Here is a 19,973-nt window from a genome sequence, read left to right as displayed (position 1 = left end):
CGCAGTGCACTTAACTATTCCTACTTCTGTGGATAGTGTTAGCGCTTAGATTAATCTGGACAACAGTGCAGTATGCTGAACAGGGGTCCTGTCATATCTCCTATATCCATTTCTCTGCCACCTTGACAACACTGAATGTAAAGTGGACATACTGCGTCAGAATAAATAGTGTACGCCTTCCCCTTACTCGCTTACAGGGCCTCTATAAGTGGCACAAGTTCCGCCGCTTGTGCGAGTAATGTGAAGGCAATTGTGTCTTCATCCTGACCTGGAATTCCCCATTCACAAGGCCCACGCGGCTATACCTCTATGCCACTCAACAGTGTCCTAATTAATTGTGGAGGACCCAGCAACACAGAGTATCTCACTTCCCTCCAACGCATCTCCCTTAACATTTGTCCTCTCTTCTTCTACTCCCCCATGAGTTACACAGTTATGGACAATGTCATCAGGTTTTGTTTCGGCTACAAATGTCACAGGATTGACTAGATGACACCTTACTGAATGTATGCAAGCATTTGATAGGATAACCTCATACCCGAGATTCGCTGGGTCGTCAAAGTTAACTTGTAATGTTCCATGATCACAAAGACCACATGCTTCACATACAGTGTCACCATGCAACTCATGGTAATGTTCCAAGACATTTGGATTGCAAAAGTCTCTGCCGCTAGAGCTTGTTCACATGGAAACATGGAAACTGGCCTTGCACAACTGAGTCTAGGAGTCTGCTGTAATAAGCCAAGGGCTTATGGCCTAATCATGTTTTCTGGGCCAGGACCGCTGTCATCACCTGCCTGTCTGAATGCAAGAATAGATAAAATGGCTTCTTGTAATCCGGGGTCGTCAAGACTAGAGCATGGCTGATTGCAGCTTTGAGTTCCCGAAAGCAGGCCACCATCTCTTTAGACCATTCAAGCAGACCCTTCACTTTCTGCGCTCCCATGAGTGCTTGTAGTAAGGGCCTCATGTAACTAGAGTAGTAAAAAATCAATGATCAACAAAAACTACTGCATTTGTTTGACCATGCCTGGCTGGGGTAAATTCTGAACTGCAGTGGCTCTCGCGTGCATTACTTTTCTTCCTGCAGGTGATATCACTTGCCTCAAATACACTACCTCTGTCTGCCAGTATTGCAATTTTTCTTTCCCACTTTGTACCCCTTCTCTGCTACAGACTAGTAAGTCATCCACATACTGGATTACTGCACTGGACACATGTAAAATCCCCAAATCCATCTGAACCACCCTGTTGAAAACACTCAGAGATTCACAGTTTACCTGGGGCAACCTCATGTGCTTGAATCCCTGACCATGATAGGTAAACACTGTAAGGTACTGAGAATCAGGGTCTAAGGGGACAGAGAAAAATATTCTTTTTAAATTGATCACCATGAAGTGGGTAGACCCAGTATGTATATTACAAAGAATGGTAGCAGGATGTGGTACCACCAGGAACTTCACCCCAACAATGTTAATCAGAGGGTGCAAATCCTGAACCATCCTCCAACTGGACCCTTTCGATTTCTTCACAGGATAGATGGCCGTGTTACATTGGGACATGGAAGGTTGTATTATGCCTTGCTTCAACAATGCTGTAATGGTCTGATGAATCCCTTCATCATCCTCTCTAGACATGGTGTACTGCATGACAAGTGGCAATAGCACATCAAGTTTCAATGTATCCAGACTGCTCCAACACTCTTTAACAGCCCCACATCATGAGGATTGCTTGTCCATAAATGGTTCGGCACCTTCTCCAAATCCTCATTCCAATATAGTAATGTTTTTTAACAATGAACATGGTCTGCGGTACTTCCCTTTGCTCTATCGCTATCTGGCAATGCACCCCAATCTCAAAAACCATCTCTCCTGTGGCTTCAGCATCCTCAAACAATTGTTCATCAGACACGTCCCTTAGCGATAAGCTTGGGTCGATACACAAGACTCTCTCCGCCTTCCTCATCAGTGCCTGAAAGAACCACCCTGTCCTTCTTAATAACCACTGCTTCTAAGAGAATTGTGACAATGGTGCCTGGTGTTACCTCTTGCGACTCAGCAGGCCAAAACAAAAATTCAATCAGTTTCTGCCCTGTCTGTTCTCTGATTCCTGGGACCCAACTCAACACAACCATTACTCCATAGAGGAACAAAGATGAAAACCCCCCTTGTCGTGCTGTCATTGTAGCAAGCATGCATGCAAAAGCGCTGCCGCTCTCACCGAAGACAAATCTGGAGTTGAACATACTATACCCTCCTCCTTGAAGGTGTAAGACATGCAGAGTTTACTGAGGAGATCTCTGCCCAAGACATTAACTGGGGTATTTGTACAATACAACAAAGGAGCAGAAACATGTTGTGTACCTACCTTAATACGTAGATCCTCATTTTAAGGAATTGAATGCATAGCCCCAGAGAATCTCTGTGTGTCCATCATTTTACCTGACAAGGGGAACTCACCTTTCTTCATGCAAGATGTTGTAGCCCTTGTATCGACCATAAATGAACAGTTCGGACACCTACCTGTACACCTATGCAGAGTTCTGCTCCTGCATCTGCAGGAACAGACAGGACTGGACACATCAGAGATCCCTGAGGACTGTACCAATCCAAAAACAATAGCACTGGAGAGCAGGAAAGAATTACATCCACACACACTTGCTCCATTGTAGTGAGTGACCGTTCTTTGGGGTAAATAATGTTTTCTCCCATGCCTGTACTGGTGCCTGTGCTGGCATGGTAGGTTAAAATGCATAGGTGTGTGCAGCCCCAGGCACCGGTTCTGTTCACCCATACCTGCTGCAATTGCACAGAACCTGTGGTACATGGCATGGTCAGGGTTGCATTTACTGGGCACCTACGTTGAAATACTGTGGCCTGCTCCGACAATTTCATGCCACGTGTCCCATTCTTCCACATGACCAACACAGGATTCCATACAATCCCCCATAATTAAATCCATCAGTCCATTAAAATGAGGCACCATTCCTTTGAGCCCACCAACTGACCCACCTCCTTGCAGCGATTCTCCCCTACCCCTCTGAACCCTCTCATTTGTCTTTGACCGGGAGCATATCCGTCCATCCAACCTTGTGCAATGCCTGATTCAATATGTCCCTGTTGTCCTGATTGTCCCTGCTGTCCCTCCACGTAGCTGGTAATCACTGCTACTTCTAAACAGATCTTTTCTAGTTTTTGCTGAACAAGCTTGACCTCTACCTTTTGAGCCTGCTCTGTGCTCTCTTTTTCCTTTTCTTTCCTCCTTTTACACAAATGCACAATATGTGCCTGAATTTCTGGCCAACTCTTAGCCTCCATTCTCAGTACCTTATCCAGAACATCCTGGACTTCTTTGGGAAGTGCCTTTTTCAGCATGTGATAAAAAATAGCCACATTCATATCCCACGCTTCTCCCGTCTCTGCCTTCCACATTTCCTGAATTAACTGGATATGTACAGCAGGACCGACTCCATTTTCATTGTCTTGGCCAGAATATCATTTATATCTGGCGTATTTGGATACATAATCCGCACAGCCCCTCAAACACATGCTTTGTAATTATTGAATGCTGCTCCATCGTGGGTGTTTGCATCCAACTGAAATCCTGGATACACTTATTGCCTTCAGAGCTCATCAGACCGTTCTACCTTTAAAGCTGCGAATAAGCTTTTCATGTCCCATATGGCCAACATGACACCCGCAGTTTGCTTCTCTAATGCATCATCCACTTCTACGCCCCTGCAGTGAGCAAAGGGAGTGTCTACATCAAGCTATTCCGGTTCATGTGTGACAACAAGATATAATACATCTTTCCCTGATCCTTCTGGAGCAATAGAAATTGAGTCACACTCACCTTTACGGGGGATTGCCCTGTCTTTCCCTTGCTTCTCACTACGGCCATACGAACACCACGGCATGCCCTATGACCCCATGGTGTGATCTCTATCGCTGTTGCTGGAGCGGGCACTGGGGCGGATACATTGTGTTCTCCCTGCTCAACATCCGATTCCCATTCATCCTTGTCTCCTGTCCCTGTCACCACATCCCCTGGCATTTCTATGGGCATGTAAACATACTCAGTATTACTGTAGAGTGCTGGTTCCTATTCTCCTTGCTCAAATCCTGTACTTATTTATTTAATTAATGTGATACAGTCTATTTAATAAACTTTACACATATTGATAACTAAACACATATATAAAATAAGCTTCAAACAAACAAAATAGTAGCAATATAGCAATATGATAAGGAATAAGCCATTTACAAATATAAAATCAATCTAAAAGCTCAAATAGCATGTAAAAAGAAAGAAAAAGAGACAGTACAAATTTACACAATAACACCCACAATGCCCACTATGATATACGGACAGCAATTCAAGGAGGTAAACTGGACTTAGTCCATTTCTCACAACTACAGTACCAAGGACAAAGACTGATATGCAAATGGATATTTCCCATCTGTGAAAGGCACAGTGAGTAAAAGCAGTGGCTGCGAACTCTCAAGTGGTTAATAACCACTGAACAGGTTATCATGTCTGTTCTTGCGAGAGAGGGGCGCCCGCTACCTTTGTAAAATTATTTTTAAGGAACCTGGGATTGGTAACCCTAGGTCTCCTGGGGGCAACCAGACGTGGTCTCCCTCTCACTGTGCTTAGAGAGGCATCAGCTTCACCTCACTGATGATCCCCAACAAGGGTGAAACACGTGTATGGGGTTGCTGGTGGTACTCTCGTTCAGATTGGAATTGCCATTGTATTTCGGTGCTGGACTGCCCCTGGGCAGGACAAAGACTGATATGCAAATGGATATTTCCCATCTGTGAAAGGCACAGTGAGTAAAAGCAGTGGCTGCGAACTCTCAAGTGGTTAATAACCACTGAACAGGTTATCATGTCTGTTCTTGCGAGAGAGGGGCGCCCGCTACCTTTGTAAAATTATTTTTAAGGAACCTGGGATTGGTAACCCTAGGTCTCCTGGGGGCAACCAGACGTGGTCTCCCTCTCACTGTGCTTAGAGAGGCATCAGCTTCACCTCACTGATGATCCCCAACAAGGGTGAAACACGTGTATGGGGTTGCTGGTGGTACTCTCGTTCAGATTGGAATTGCCATTGTATTTCGGTGCTGGACTGCCCCTGGGCAGGACAAAGACTGATATGCAAATGGATATTTCCCATCTGTGAAAGGCACAGTGAGTAAAAGCAGTGGCTGCGAACTCTCAAGTGGTTAATAACCACTGAACAGGTTATCATGTCTGTTCTTGCGAGAGAGGGGCGCCCGCTACCTTTGTAAAATTATTTTTAAGGAACCTGGGATTGGTAACCTGGGGGCAACCAGACGTGGTCTCCCTCTCACTGTGCTTAGAGAGGCATCAGCTTCACCTCACTGATGATCCCCAACAAGGGTGAAACACGTGTATGGGGTTGCTGGTGGTACTCTCGTTCAGATTGGAATTGCCATTGTATTTCGGTGCTGGACTGCCCCTGGGCAGGACAAAGACTGATATGCAAATGGATATTTCCCATCTGTGAAAGGCACAGTGAGTAAAAGCAGTGGCTGCGAACTCTCAAGTGGTTAATAACCACTGAACAGGTTATCATGTCTGTTCTTGCGAGAGAGGGGCGCCCGCTACCTTTGTAAAATTATTTTTAAGGAACCTGGGATTGGTAACCCTAGGTCTCCTGGGGGCAACCAGACGTGGTCTCCCTCTCACTGTGCTTAGAGAGGCATCAGCTTCACCTCACTGATGATCCCCAACAAGGGTGAAACACGTGTATGGGGTTGTTGGTGGTACTCTCGTTCAGATTGGAATTGCCATTGTATTTCGGTGCTGGACTGCCCCTGGGCAGGACAAAGACTGATATGCAAATGGATATTTCCCATCTGTGAAAGGCACAGTGAGTAAAAGCAGTGGCTGCGAACTCTCAAGTGGTTAATAACCACTGAACAGGTTATCATGTCTGTTCTTGCGAGAGAGGGGCGCCCGCTACCTTTGTAAAATTATTTTTAAGGAACCTGGGATTGGTAACCCTAGGTCTCCTGGGGGCAACCAGACGTGGTCTCCCTCTCACTGTGCTTAGAGAGGCATCAGCTTCACCTCACTGATGATCCCCAACAAGGGTGAAACAGGTGTATGGGGTTGCTGGTGGTACTCTCGTTCAGATTGGAATTGCCATTGTATTTCGGTGCTGGACTGCCCCTGGGCAGGACAAAGACTGATATGCAAATGGATATTTCCCATCTGTGAAAGGCACAGTGAGTAAAAGCAGTGGCTGCGAACTCTCAAGTGGTTAATAACCACTGAACAGGTTATCATGTCTGTTCTTGCGAGAGAGGGGCGCCCGCTACCTTTGTAAAATTATTTTTAAGGAACCTGGGATTGGTAACCCTAGGTCTCCTGGGGGCAACCAGACGTGGTCTCCCTCTCACTGTGCTTAGAGAGGCATCAGCTTCACCTCACTGATGATCCCCAACAAGGGTGAAACACGTGTATGGGGTTGCTGGTGGTACTCTCGTTCAGATTGGAATTGCCATTGTATTTCGGTGCTGGACTGCCCCTGGGCAGGACAAAGACTGATATGCAAATGGATATTTCCCATCTGTGAAAGGCACAGTGAGTAAAAGCAGTGGCTGCGAACTCTCAAGTGGTTAATAACCACTGAACAGGTTATCATGTCTGTTCTTGCGAGAGAGGGGCGCCCGCTACCTTTGTAAAATTATTTTTAAGGAACCTGGGATTGGTAACCCTAGGTCTCCTGGGGGCAACCAGACGTGGTCTGCCTCTCACTGTGCTTAGAGAGGCATCAGCTTCACCTCACTGATGATCCCCAACAAGGGTGAAACACGTGTATGGGGTTGCTGGTGGTACTCTCGTTCAGATTGGAATTGCCATTGTATTTCGGTGCTGGACTGCCCCTGGGCAGGACAAAGACTGATATGCAAATGGATATTTCCCATCTGTGAAAGGCACAGTGAGTAAAAGCAGTGGCTGCGAACTCTCAAGTGGTTAATAACCACTGAACAGGTTATCATGTCTGTTCTTGCGAGAGAGGGGCGCCCGCTACCTTTGTAAAATTACAGTACCAAGGGAACTCACAGCACAGCCGATTACCTCGTCCCAAGGCAGGGGCAGTGACTATTTTAGGATACGAGTACTAATTTCAGATCTGAATATCCAATATTTCTTCTATCCTAGTCCAGATGTTGAAGAGAGCTAACATCACTCGCATACTCTCCGAATTCATGCAGTGATGCCAGAATAATGACGTTCCGATTGATGCCAGATTGTGGGAGAACTTCCCAATGTGACATTGGATTACATTGATCATAGTACCACATTCTGTCAAAACATGTCTTGCTGACTCTAATACATTGCTTCCTTTACACAACCGACAAGTGCGTTGTTCCACTGGCAACTGCAGTCTTCTGCCCGTGACCAACAGGATAGGGAGTTGGTCCAGCCTTAATAGAAGAATAAATCGTCGCAGTTTTTTAGAAGGGCAGAGATTGAGATACCCTTGTGGTTGCATGAATGAGTACAACCTGTATTGTACAAATGCGTAGCTTTTCAACGAGCTAAGGTGAGCGAAATTCTCTAACCAATCCCACATTTCTACCCGCTTGTCAGGTGCATTTTGAACTTGCTTAGAATATGGCCCTTCTCGCCAGGTCCAACCAATAGTAGCAAGATGTTTTATCATCATCGCAGATGGAGACTGAAGATTTTGTTTCTTGCACAGTTCTTGGTAGATAGTGGTCAGGAGACGGTTAGATGTTACACTACGCATTTTCAAGAAGTGCCCCAATCTCCTTTTCATGACGATAGCCTTCAAATCCTGTACTGGTAGCGACACTTCCTTCCTCAAGGTCCACATTGACCTCCTTGATAACTGACCTATATAGCCTAACAAGAATTTGTCCATGTCGCCGCCTTCCTTCTTCTACGTCCTTTAGCTGCCTATTCACTTCTTCCCGCTCTTGACTTCTCTGCTATCATAACAGCACTACCTCTACATCCGCTAGCCTTAACACTTCTTCCAATTTTTTCTGCTCCTGCTTTTCCACTGCCATTTGCAGCCTATGCTTTACCCTAGATACAGTGTCTCCTTTTTTGCCCATTCTCAGCCCTTCATCTAGTCTTCCAGTTGCCGGTCTCACTCTCTCTCGCTCCTCCACCCTTAATCTTTCTACTAACATAGCAGTCGCAGGAGTTATTCCCTTTCCGTCCTCCGTTCTCAGTCTTTCCATGGTCCTGACCAATGAAAAAGTTACCCTTCCACTTTCCTTGGTATCCCACCTTTTAGAAATCATAGCTGATGGAGGTGTTTCCTCCGTCTGTTTCGCAACCACTGGAGTGGCTACTGTAGAAAATAGAGGTTTGAACTCAGGGTTGGTATACCCTTCTGTGGGTGATAAAGGATAGCACTCATTTGGGGATGGTTCAGAAGGAATACCCGCACCCTCCTTTCTCGGTCCCTTTCTTGGTCCTTCTTCTGCAAATTCCAGCGCCCTACTCACACATCCTCCATAACTCTAAGATATTGAAACGATTCTCTAACTGTAAACCCTTGTGCCTAGTGACTAAGAAAGTATAGAGGTTGTCCAACATACCGTTATCATAGGTCCCTCATTATGCCAAGAATTTAGCTTTTTATCCTTAGTATCCCACAGCCATTCTCAATAGTGTTTTTTAATATTTACCTTATAGGCAGGGTGTACCTAACACAAGTGGATCAGTGGAGTCTCCATACTCCAAAACCAGTCTAACTGTAACTATTTTACTTCAAAAACCAACAATCTAAAACACAGAAGTCAAACCCGTGGCACAACATTCCAGCCCAAGAAAGCCCTTTTTACCCCTTCCCAATGTCTTAATCTTCCCCACAATCACTTGCCTCCTTTGCTTTCACCACAATCACCTCACTTAGCTGTTTACTTTAATTATACTTTCCACTTTTACAAAAAAGAGAGCGTATTATCAAAAAACACAATGCCGGCACAAATCCTCTTTACTTCTTCATCATCTTTTAATCTCTTTTACAACATTTTCAACTACATTGTTGTCTTTTTCTAACTACAGAAATATACCCTTCACTATTTTGACTAACCAAGAAAAGAAAATAACAAACTAGGTGAAAATATTGGTTCCGCCAGGCGAAGGCTCCGTCCGTGCCATCAACCAGAATGAAGGGTGCCAAGGGTATACTACAGAAAGGTATCTCTGGGTGGACTTACTATAAAGATGCCACTTCACCCCTAGCTGAGGGCTCCAGCCAACCAGACAAAAGAACCAAAAGGGTATCAGGGCAAACCTTGCAGAGGAGGTGCTGGCAGGGATGCCACCTCACAGCTCTTAAAATAACAAACTAGGTACAAATAGAAAATAGGACTTAAAACATAAAACAGTTCATTCACTCCTCCAAAACACTCACCCTTTCAACCCGCCTAGCCTTGTCTGACTCCACACATACATGTCTAATTTACCCTTACCAAAAATCTCAAATCAAAGTAAAACTCTCTTTTCCGCCTATTACCCTCTTGCTATAACCAACAAAGTGCACTCATGTAAATATTGACACCCCATACATGATTGGTCAAACCTATACAAAGAAATATAATCTCCTCTAGTTCCCACACTCTCATTGGACACATTTATTTAACTACCATCCCCTTTCAACATATATTTGCATCAGCTCATATTTACAGCATGCCCTTCTTGGAATCGTTCTGTAGTAGGTCATGACGCTGTTACATGGTTACATATTTACACAACAAACATAATTCATTACTGATTCCTTCTGGTCAAGGACCTCTAACCCTATCGTGATGCACATGGTCTTTATAAGGACACTTCAACCATATGTGGAGGAAGAGAAACAAACATGTTCCCTTTGAACTGGCGATACATATATTATCTGCCCAGACTTGCTGGTTTCCTCATTTTACACTAATTCTTATGACTACCATTTCAGCACACATGGTCTCTGGCCGCATCCTGTTCATTCCTGAGAAACTGATCGAAACCCATAAACCATATGTTCACTCTGTCCTTAAGCATCCCTTTACACCGTATTTATTACCTGGCCCAAGCAGACCATACCAGATGGTGGACTTCCCTGGACAATGAATAACAGGTTCCAATGTACTTAAAGAAGATTACATCTCCTCTCTACAATAGTGCCAAGTGGTAAAAACCTGAGCGTAGCCGTAACTGACCATTTGATGTTATAGCAGCTGGCTGCTGCCTTTCCACAGCCTGCAACCTCGCTCAACCAGCTTTATCTGGATAACAGTGCAATATGCTGCAAAGGGGTCCCGTCACATCTCCTATAATCTCTTCTCTGCCACCTTGATAAGGCTGAATGTAAAGTGGAAGTTACATACGCAGACAGAATAAATAAATGTTCGCCTTCCCCTTACTCACTTACTGTGCCTCTATAAGTGCCACAAGTTCCACCGCTTGTGCAGAGTAATGTGAAGGCAATCGTGTCTTCATCGTGACCTGGGATTCCTCATTCACAAGTCCCACAATGGCCACACCTCTATGCCACTCACCAGTGTCCTGATTAATTATTGAGTGCCGAGCAACAAAGAGTATCACACTTCCCTCCAAGGCATCCTACATAACATGCGTCCTGTTAAATGACTCCAATCAAGCAGTCCCACTAAGTCAGTGCCTTGTCTGGGATTGCTCAAGGGAAGCCCTTATTTATATATTTTTATGTCCAGTTCGTGTACTCTGGATGACAACCCTTATATAACACCCCTCTCTTAGAATCCCCCTGACCCCACTGAGCCAAGAAGTAAGTTTGTTTTGCAAATTTAAAAGGTTTATTTGAGAATTAAACAATATATATATATATATATATATATCACACTTTTATAATAAATTAATAATTGATATCACACTTAGACATATGACAGTGAGTGATCAACAATGGATGATGTGATACTAGCACACTGGTTAATTACTTAGGAGTGGTATAGAGGATAAGGTAGCTGAGAATGCTTTATATGGTACAAGGAAATGCAAGGTGGAAAAGAAGCAACACAGGAATAAACTTGGTATGATTTCAGCAAAACATAATATAATGACTTTTCCCCTTTTGGCAATTCACCCCCCCCTCTATGCAATGTAAGGAGGTGGAAGTGACACACTCAGTCTTCAGGAATACAATCACAGTACAATCCCAATTCAGTTCCCCCATAGCAAGCTTAGATCAACAGGGATGATTTTAAACACAGGCAAAGTACTTTAAAGGTGGTATGCAAAGAAGGGAAAAATATGCTAAAAATTATTTTAATTCCCTCTAGAGGTTCAGGGTGACTGATAGCTACTTTAAAGTAGTTCAGGATCACTTCAGCAATGCTTTATGAATGATTGTCAGGTTGCAAACGAATTTCAGCAAAGGAAAGCAAGGACTTTGGAGCTTGTTGGAAGGCTTATAATCTCAGCTTCAAAATAAAAGTTAAATCTCGCGTTTATCACAAACGGTTCAAGAGATACTGACAATTTTGTGGAGGTAGATTTTCAGAAATTAAATTTTAAAGTTTCAGAATGACAGATGACAGTTTTGCAGCTTTGAATCAAAAGACGGGACACAATTTCTATGATGCAGTTCTCAATAGGTTAAAATAGTTTGAATTAGATTATTTTAAACTAAGAGATTGGTTTTTTACAGTTCTGGCTGGGCACTCACACTAGATTTTGGAAGGAATGGGCCTTGTCACAGATCTGGTCAGGTTGACTGCCTTTCTTTCGCCACAGACGGTCTTTAGTACCGGTTCTCTGGTTACAGCGGTCTGGGTCAGCTCTGCTCTGCTGGTCTGGCACTCGGTGCTTCACAAGGTCTGGTCTCTGGTTCCGGGTACAGCTCTGCTTTCTGGGTGTTTCTGGCACAGGGTTCTAGGCCAGAATCAAATAGCTCAGCCCGGCTGTTTTACTCTGATGTGCCCCTTGGAAGTCTGGGGTAAATCAGTTTGTAAAAGATTTTGAGGCTTGCTGACAAATTCTGAAGTCTGAATTCAAAGTTCTGGTCTCTGTCTGGATTCGAAGTCTAAGTGCTGGATCTGGTGTCTTCTGGCAAAACGCTCCGCAAGAAATCAGCTTGAAGTGGGAAGTCAATGTCCCTACCTGTCCTGCACAGTCTCCTTTTATGTGTTTAGAAATTGGGAGGGTCGGCTCATCTTCTATGCCCAACCCTCTCAACTTATCATTGGCCAGTTCCTCCTCTCTCCCTTGATTGGGGGAACTGGGTTGTGAGTCAGAGTGATGAGGTAGGTTTATGGTCAGAGGATCCTCCCCTTGTCAAATTGCACACAAATCTATTTCTGATCCAAATACATATTTATCTATGTACCATATTTCTAATATTATATGTCCAGTTAACATATTTTCTGTAGCACCAAACCATCCGATCCCTGTCTTTGTAAGATGTCGTGTCCACTTATGACAGAATTCTCCCCTTTTCTCCAGATAACGACCTCTAAACCTTTCCAGATTTTACACAAATGTGCACCAGAGATATGGGTTTCAGATGATAAAGTGTCAGATTTTGAACATGCATACATTTGGAGTAACAACCTTTTTTCCGCTACTATCCCCAAGAACATACCCCAGAGTCCTAACACCTCTTAAAATGTGCACAGAAAAATCACAAGAATGATGATGTTATTTATATAATTTTTACAAGTCCGCACTATGAATTATCCATCTTTTTAAAATTATGCTCTGGCCCCAAAGGGGTGTGGTTTTCCAAAGCACATGGTGGAATTTCTGGTTTATCCACTTCCCCCAAGCTCAGCTTGCTCACATGCAGTGCCCCTCCCCGTTTCCTTCCAAGAGGAAGCCATTTACGACCCCCCTAATTTAACATTTGCCTGGGCCAAGGACAGTGCTTTGTTTAGTTTCCTGCAGTCCCCAGGTGTTCCTCCCCTGATTCAATCAGGGAGGTGTCATCTCCTTTTGGTGGGGGCAGCAGAATGCAGCCAGGCCTGGGAAGAGTGGCTGAGCAAGTTTCACTCCTGTTGGGGGTAGTTGCCGGGCAGAATTCACTCTCTTCAAGTCAGGCTTCAGCTAAATGTCACTTTAGTTCCCAGTTTTCTACATTCAAACCAAACTTGCAATTTTTACACACGCAGCTAGAACGCTGATTCTAAGTTCAAAACTATGGCATTTAACAGTTGCAAACTATGTGACACTCAACAGTAGGTCACTCATTTATTTTAAACATTTAGATTTTAGTGTCTTTCAGTCCAATTTCACTTCCGCTGCTGACATCCACAGCTCAGCCAGTTTTGTTATAAACATTGTTTTGGGCTCTTTCTCTTTCCAGACTTAGTATGCACACAAGAATACATTCTGCTAAATGTCTGCTGGTGTTCATTGAGATTTTTGAATATCTTGCAATGTTTAAAATAGGCATTTTTAGCTTGCATTTCAGAGAAACAAAGGTGATTTCAAAGCGCTTTTGATCTAACAGGCACTGCTATTTTTCCTTTGGCACCACCTTTCACCCCTGGCGCTTCCGGTCCATCACGCTTGCACTGGTGGGTGGCAGGTTAGGTGACCATTTTGGTGTGCGCAGAATTGCGCGGTTCTCCTGGTTCTGGGTTAGAATGATGGGCGGCGACAGCTCATCCCCACATCTACCCAGTCTATTGATTTAGTTTTGTTCTGGCCTAATAATTCAACATGGGTCAAAACAATTGACAAGGGGGGGGCCCTTGACTGCGCTTTGATTTCGAGTCGAGGGTGAGTCGGGTGCAATGGATGTTTTGATCCACGCGCTGGTATGTCCGCATCATCATCTTCTTCCAATTCTGTAGATGGCACAGTTCAGCATCTTTTCCTCCCTCCAGTTGGATCGATCGGTTCGCCTCGCTGGTTCTGATGGGAATATTGGGCGGTACCCCGGGCCCCTCGGATCTTTGCTCCCGGTCCCTGGGTCGTTCTCCTTGGTCAGTCTCCATGGTTTCATCTCTCCTAGGATGATAAAGCAAAAGCGGCAATACCTATTTGCAGACATTTCTCCCCCACTATTGATATAGTGGGGCTGCATATACATTTTATAGTCAAAAACATGAACATATACATTTTTTTTAAATCAGGAGGCAAGAACATATTCAAGAATCACAGAATTTTATAGGCTATATGTGGAATATTTTAGGGTGGAACTGAATTAATCTGGAGGGGTCCCCTCTGGGATTGCAGAGGACTCCTCCAGTTGCTGCAGAGTGCGCCTGGGATGGCAACACTTTAGTTGATTAATATGGACCCACTTGTCTTCCCCTTCCGCCAGACTACCTTTGGGGATGCGGATCTTATACGCTACTGGGGAGACCTTGTCTATAATTTCAAACAGTCCCTTCGATGTAGGCAAATATTTTCGCTGTTTGGCCTGGTTTCTGTGGAAATTGTATAGATAAACCCGGTCTCCCACATTATATTCCTTCCTGGTGGTCTTCAGGTCGTAGTGGGTCTTCATGCTATCAGCTGATCTTTCTAGATTCCGCTGAGCATAGGTAAAAGCATGTTGGAGGTGTTTCCTTATATTCTCCACATACTCATGAGTTGTTGAGGCATTTATCAATGTCTGCTCTTGGGTCCTGTAGAGCAAATGCTGGGGAAGCACCATCTTGCGTCCAGTCATCAGCTCAAATGGTGACATTTTAGTTGCAGATGGCGGGGTAGATCTAATTTCCATTAGGACCAGAGGTAATCGGATATCCCAACTTGGCCCAGATTCTGCCACAAACATTTTTAAGATGCTCACAATGGTCCGGTTGCAGCGTTCTACTGCCCCAGAAGAAGCTGGCCGGTAAGCAATATGTAACTTCCTTTTGACCCCCAGTATCTCCCACATCTTTGTCATTACCTCGCTGGTGAAATGGCTACCTCTGTCTGACTCAATCCTTTGAGGTAGACCAAAACGGGAAAAGATGTGGTTAATCATCAGTGCAGCTGCTGTTTCTGCCTTGCAGTTTGGGGCCGGGAGACATTCCACCACTTGGTAAACAAGCATGTAACCGTCAACATGTACTTGTTTCCTCTAGATGAGCGAATCACAGGGCCTACAAAGTCGATTTGCAAATCTGACCATGGCAGTGTCACCCCCTTCTTTTGGAGAGGCACCCGGTGTGTGAGGGATGTTGGCTGAAATTGTGCACACACAAGACACCCCTTCAAGTATTGGTCTAGGTCCTGCCCCATGTGTGGCCAGTATGCAACCTCTCTTAAGATTTCCAGTGTTGTGTGAAACCCCCTATGACCGGCGGTGGCCGCATCATGGGCGTGACTTAACATCAGGCTTCGGACTGAGGTAGGGACCACCCACTGATCATGGCCAGCTTGGGATTTCCTTACCAACAAACCATCTTGGATTCGGGACATCTTTGAACATTTCATCAACACTCTAAGGTCCTCTTTCCCAATGTAATCGGTATCCGTCAGGGGAAAGTTCTCAGGGTCCTCAATGTGTTGGTAAAACTTACCAATTTTTGGATCCCCCTTTTGAGCCGTAATTAAATCAGCATCAGGGGTCTCCTTACTCCATTGTGCAGTTGAAAGATCATTGTGAGCATTTGTCTGGGACCTAGTGATAGCAGTGACCTGGATTTCCCCCAACAGGGACTCTATTTCTATTAGATCCCCTTGGATGGCCCGGTTTTGGCCAGCTGATCAGCTAAGTCATTTCCAGTTTTGTCTGGTCCCTCTACTTTGGAATGACCCTTGATCTTTTTCCAGTAGATGGTCATCCCATTCGATGTGAACAGATCATTAATGTTTTGGATTAACTTCCCATGTTTCAGGGGTTTGTTATTAGCACATAACATGCCTCTGGTTTTCCAATTGACCAGGTGCTCCACGAACCCGTTCCGTACATAATCCGAATCTGTGATTATGACCAGTTCGTGGAGTTGATGTTGGACAGCAGTGAAGATGGCTTGATGCACAGCCATCAACTCTGCTACCTGACTACTTCGGGGACCAATTTTGTACCCAGCGGAGGGTTCTGGGCACTCATTCACCCATGCATTCCCTACGCCGGCCACCAGTTCTTTTTCGCCGTTGTTGTCAACATGGTAAGAGCATCCATCCACATAGACAGTGGGCATTCCCTCACACTTGTCTTCTTCAAAGACTTTGTGGGGGGAATTAAGATATGCCTCCATGTTGTCCTTGAGTTTTAGACTTTCGTCCTCGAGATAGTTTTCTCTGGCACAATCATGCAAGTCAGCCAGACCTTGCGCGAGGGGACTCTTCTTGTTTTGGCCATATCTGACCTCCACAGGAAAGCCTTGCATTGACAGAATCCAGGAAGTAATTCGGGAATTACTCACATTTCTGGCCCGGATTCTGTCACTTTGGAGGTGTTGCAGAGGCTGGTGAGGAGTCTCCACTATGATGTGTTCCCCCTGGATGAACGGGCGGTAATTCTTTAATGCCCACACCGTTGCCAGGAGTGCCTTTTCACAATCGTTGAATTTTTCCTCCACAGAGGATAAAGATTTGCTTGCATAGGAGATTACTTTATTGACCTTGTCATGCTTTTGGTATAATACTGCCGTCAAGCACGTATTAGAGAACCCTGTCTCCAGGAAGAACTCCTGGTTTCTGACAGGGTAAGCTAGGCAGGGCGCTTGTGAGAGGCTTCTTTTGAGTTGTCTTACTGCCTCAGATTGTTCTGGACCCCATTCCCACTTGACCCCCCCCTTCAAAAGATGAATCAGTGGTCTGGTGATCTCTGAGTAGCCCTCAATGAACTTTCTGCTGTAATTAGTCAGTCCAAGGATGCTTCTTAGTTCCCGCAGAGTTGTGGGGTCCTTCAGTTTCTGAAGTGCTTCCACTTTCTTTTCTTGGGGACAGAGACCCTGAGGAGTAATCTAATGCCCCAAGAAATTAACACAGGTTCTACACCACTGTGCTTTCTGAAAGGAAAGTTTTGCTCCGGCGGCCCTCAACTGTGACAGAACATAATGGATCTCTGTTATATGTTCCTCCACAGATGAACTTTTGATGAGGACATCATCTACATAAGTCAGGTTACCCCTCGCACCCAGGTCGGGCATGGCTTTATGTAGGAAAATGTTGAATTCATTGCCGGAGTTGAGGTATCCGAAAGGGGTTTGGGTCCATGTGTACTGCTGGCCCCCAAAGGTTAAAGCCAGTTTGGATTGGTCCTCCCTACTGACAGGCACGGTCCAGTATCCATTGGTCAGGTCTATTGCTGTGAATACCTGTGACCCCTGAATCTGGGCCAGCCCTTGGTCAATGTAGGGCAGAGGCCATCGGGAAGTATGGACCCATTTGTTGAGCTCCCTAAGGTCGGCACAGAGTCTCCACTGGCCGTTTGGCTTCAATATTCCCAGCACCAGATCATTGAAGGTACTGTGTACTGAACGGATTATTCTCCGGGACTCAAGGTTCCTAATTATTTCAGTAAGGGACTCCATGGATGCGAGAGGCAAGCGATATTGCTTCACAAACACTGGAGTCATGCCAGGGTCCATGGGAATTGTTGTGTGGATGTCGGTGCGACCACAGTCATATGAGTCTACCGCAAAGAGATCTTGGAAATCCAAGAAAACTTGTTTCAACTTTTGCTTCTGTTCCAGAGTCACACAGGCATCAGCTAGGTTGACTCTCTCTTCCACCATCTGCCTGAAGCCTGGAAAGACTTCTGGTTTTGCTATCTCAACGGCCTCCTCCAGCTGGGTGGAGAAGTCCCTGGTCAGAGTGCTGATTTGGACTGGAGGCTTCAGGTGGGAAAGGCAGCCCTCATGGACCTGGAAAATCACCTCATCCCTTCTAAAGTCACAAGTCACGTCTTCCTTACCATAAGGGCAAGAAGTGTACACCAGGAAGTTCCCCCCATGCCGGGTAAAGATCCTGTCCGGTGTTGTATTGTCATCACTGTCACTGTCAAAACAGTCCTTGGGGATTGGTCCTAACAGTTAATTTCCTAAATCAATGGAGAAATGTCGGTCATCAACCGCTATTCCAATAATGGTGCCTGCGGCTAGAGTAATACTCTTTAAGTCACTGTTATCCACCTCTATTGGAATGGTGTCATGTTCTATGTTGACTAATGGTGTTGGGTTTACCCCTAACCCTTGCTGTTGGAGAGAAGCATTTAGATGAATATAAGCATCAGGGTTTTTCAATTTTTGTCCTCTTTTAACTTTAACTTCCAGGGAGAATTGTCGGGTCCTTTCTGGGAGGGTGACTTCCTCTTTATTCTGAATTTCAACTGCATAAGGTAGCAATTGAGCTGACCTAAATGCTTTTTCTGGATCATCAAAGCCCATGGGATTATCCGCTAATCGGGACCAAGCTTTGAAGTTTATTAGGTCCAAACTAATGGCAAAGCGATTGAGAATGTCACTGCCTAAGTAAAAGGCGGCAGTGACGTCTCGCACGACCCAACAATTATGGACTATGCTCTTGCTGCCAATGGAGATTTTGAGCATACACCTGCTTGGCAGGAGATGTTTGGAATTGGGTGCTTCCAGGTCCATTTCCCATTTGTCTATCAGTTTGAATGTGGGAATGACTGGATCTTTTGGGAGTTGGCAGAACATGGCTTCGCTGATGAAGCTCTTACCGTTGTTCACACACACTTGAGTGAGAATAGAGTCCTTCCCATCATTTAACTGAACAGGGATGAACAACTGCTCTCCAATTTGCTGAATATCGTCCAGGTTCTGAGCTGATTTCACATCTTTCTGGACTACAGGAGTGGGAGTGTCTGATTGTGGATTGGTAAAGAATTTCAGAGTATTTCCTTCCATTGTGGAATACCACCTTAAACTGGAAGGAAGGTTGATTTTCAGAAATAGAGAGGACCCCCCATCACCAGTCTGTTGTCCTACTGCTATTACTGTCACATCTGGAATTTGGTTGTTCTGGAAGTGAAATTCTACTTGGTCAGATTTTTGTTCAACCATGTGGCACGTGCCGTTTAAACTAACATGGTTGACACTCTGCTTTAATTTTATTGGTCGGCTAGTCTGGGTCCAGAGGACCTTGTTTACGCAATCTATTAGGGGTGACAACCTTCTCAGGAGGTCATTCCCTAGTAAACAAGGGGTGCCCTCTGGAGTCACTACTATGACCGGGTGTTTCACCTTGTGACGCCCAATTTTGATGTCCAAATCTGCAGTCCCCTCGACAGGAATTTCCTACCCGTCAAAGTTCTGCAGTTGTCCAGGAAGAGAGGTGATGGGAATTTGGTACTTCTCCCCCTACCTGAATTCATTTCATCAGAGGCCCTTCTGGACAGAAGGGTAGCTTGAGATCCAGTGTCCACCAGCGCCGAAATTGTACCCTGCCCCTGTACTTGTACCGGGGCATAGTATCTTCCCTCCTTCTCCTCAAGGGGGCACAGATAATGCACATTTTTGGACAACTGGTGGGCTAACTTTCTGGTTTTGGACATGGCGAGAGAAGAGATTTGGGCAGAATTCTGTGGAGAGTCATGGGAATCTTAAAGAAAAAGTTTGCAACTAGATATTGATGCAGTTTTTGGTTCCCCTGGTTCCAGTTCTGGGCCGCCCCCCCCCCTCTTTTTGGAGGCAGTCACCTGGATGGGTTTGAACCAGGGGTTTTCAGTCTTGTTGGTTCTGGGATAGAATGATGGGCGGCGACAGCTCAATCCCCACATCTACCCAGTCTAGGTTGGTATCCCTTGGGACCCATTTTTCCTTGGGAGGAGTTCCCCCATCTCTGAAGGAGAAAATTCTTTTCCCAGGATCCTCTGAGGATCCCTCTCCCTCAAATTGGAAGACCTGTACCTCCTCCACAAAATGGGTCTGTTTGGGTCCTTTGTTTCTCCTACCTCCTCTTTGCTCCTTGAGTGGCAGACTTTCAGGGGTAGGAGATTTTGTTTCCGGTTCCTGGGTTTCCAGGGGATGTTTACAAGTGGGGAAGGAAGCTTCCTCTAAGGCTTTACACCCCACTTCCCCTTGTGCCTGC

Source organism: Ambystoma mexicanum, chromosome 4p, assembly GCF_040938575.1.
Source record: "Ambystoma mexicanum isolate Mex_15411 chromosome 4p, UKY_AmexF1_1, whole genome shotgun sequence".
In the NCBI taxonomy this organism is placed as follows: Eukaryota; Metazoa; Chordata; class Amphibia; order Caudata; family Ambystomatidae; genus Ambystoma; species Ambystoma mexicanum.
This window is presented reverse-complemented; position numbering follows the sequence as displayed.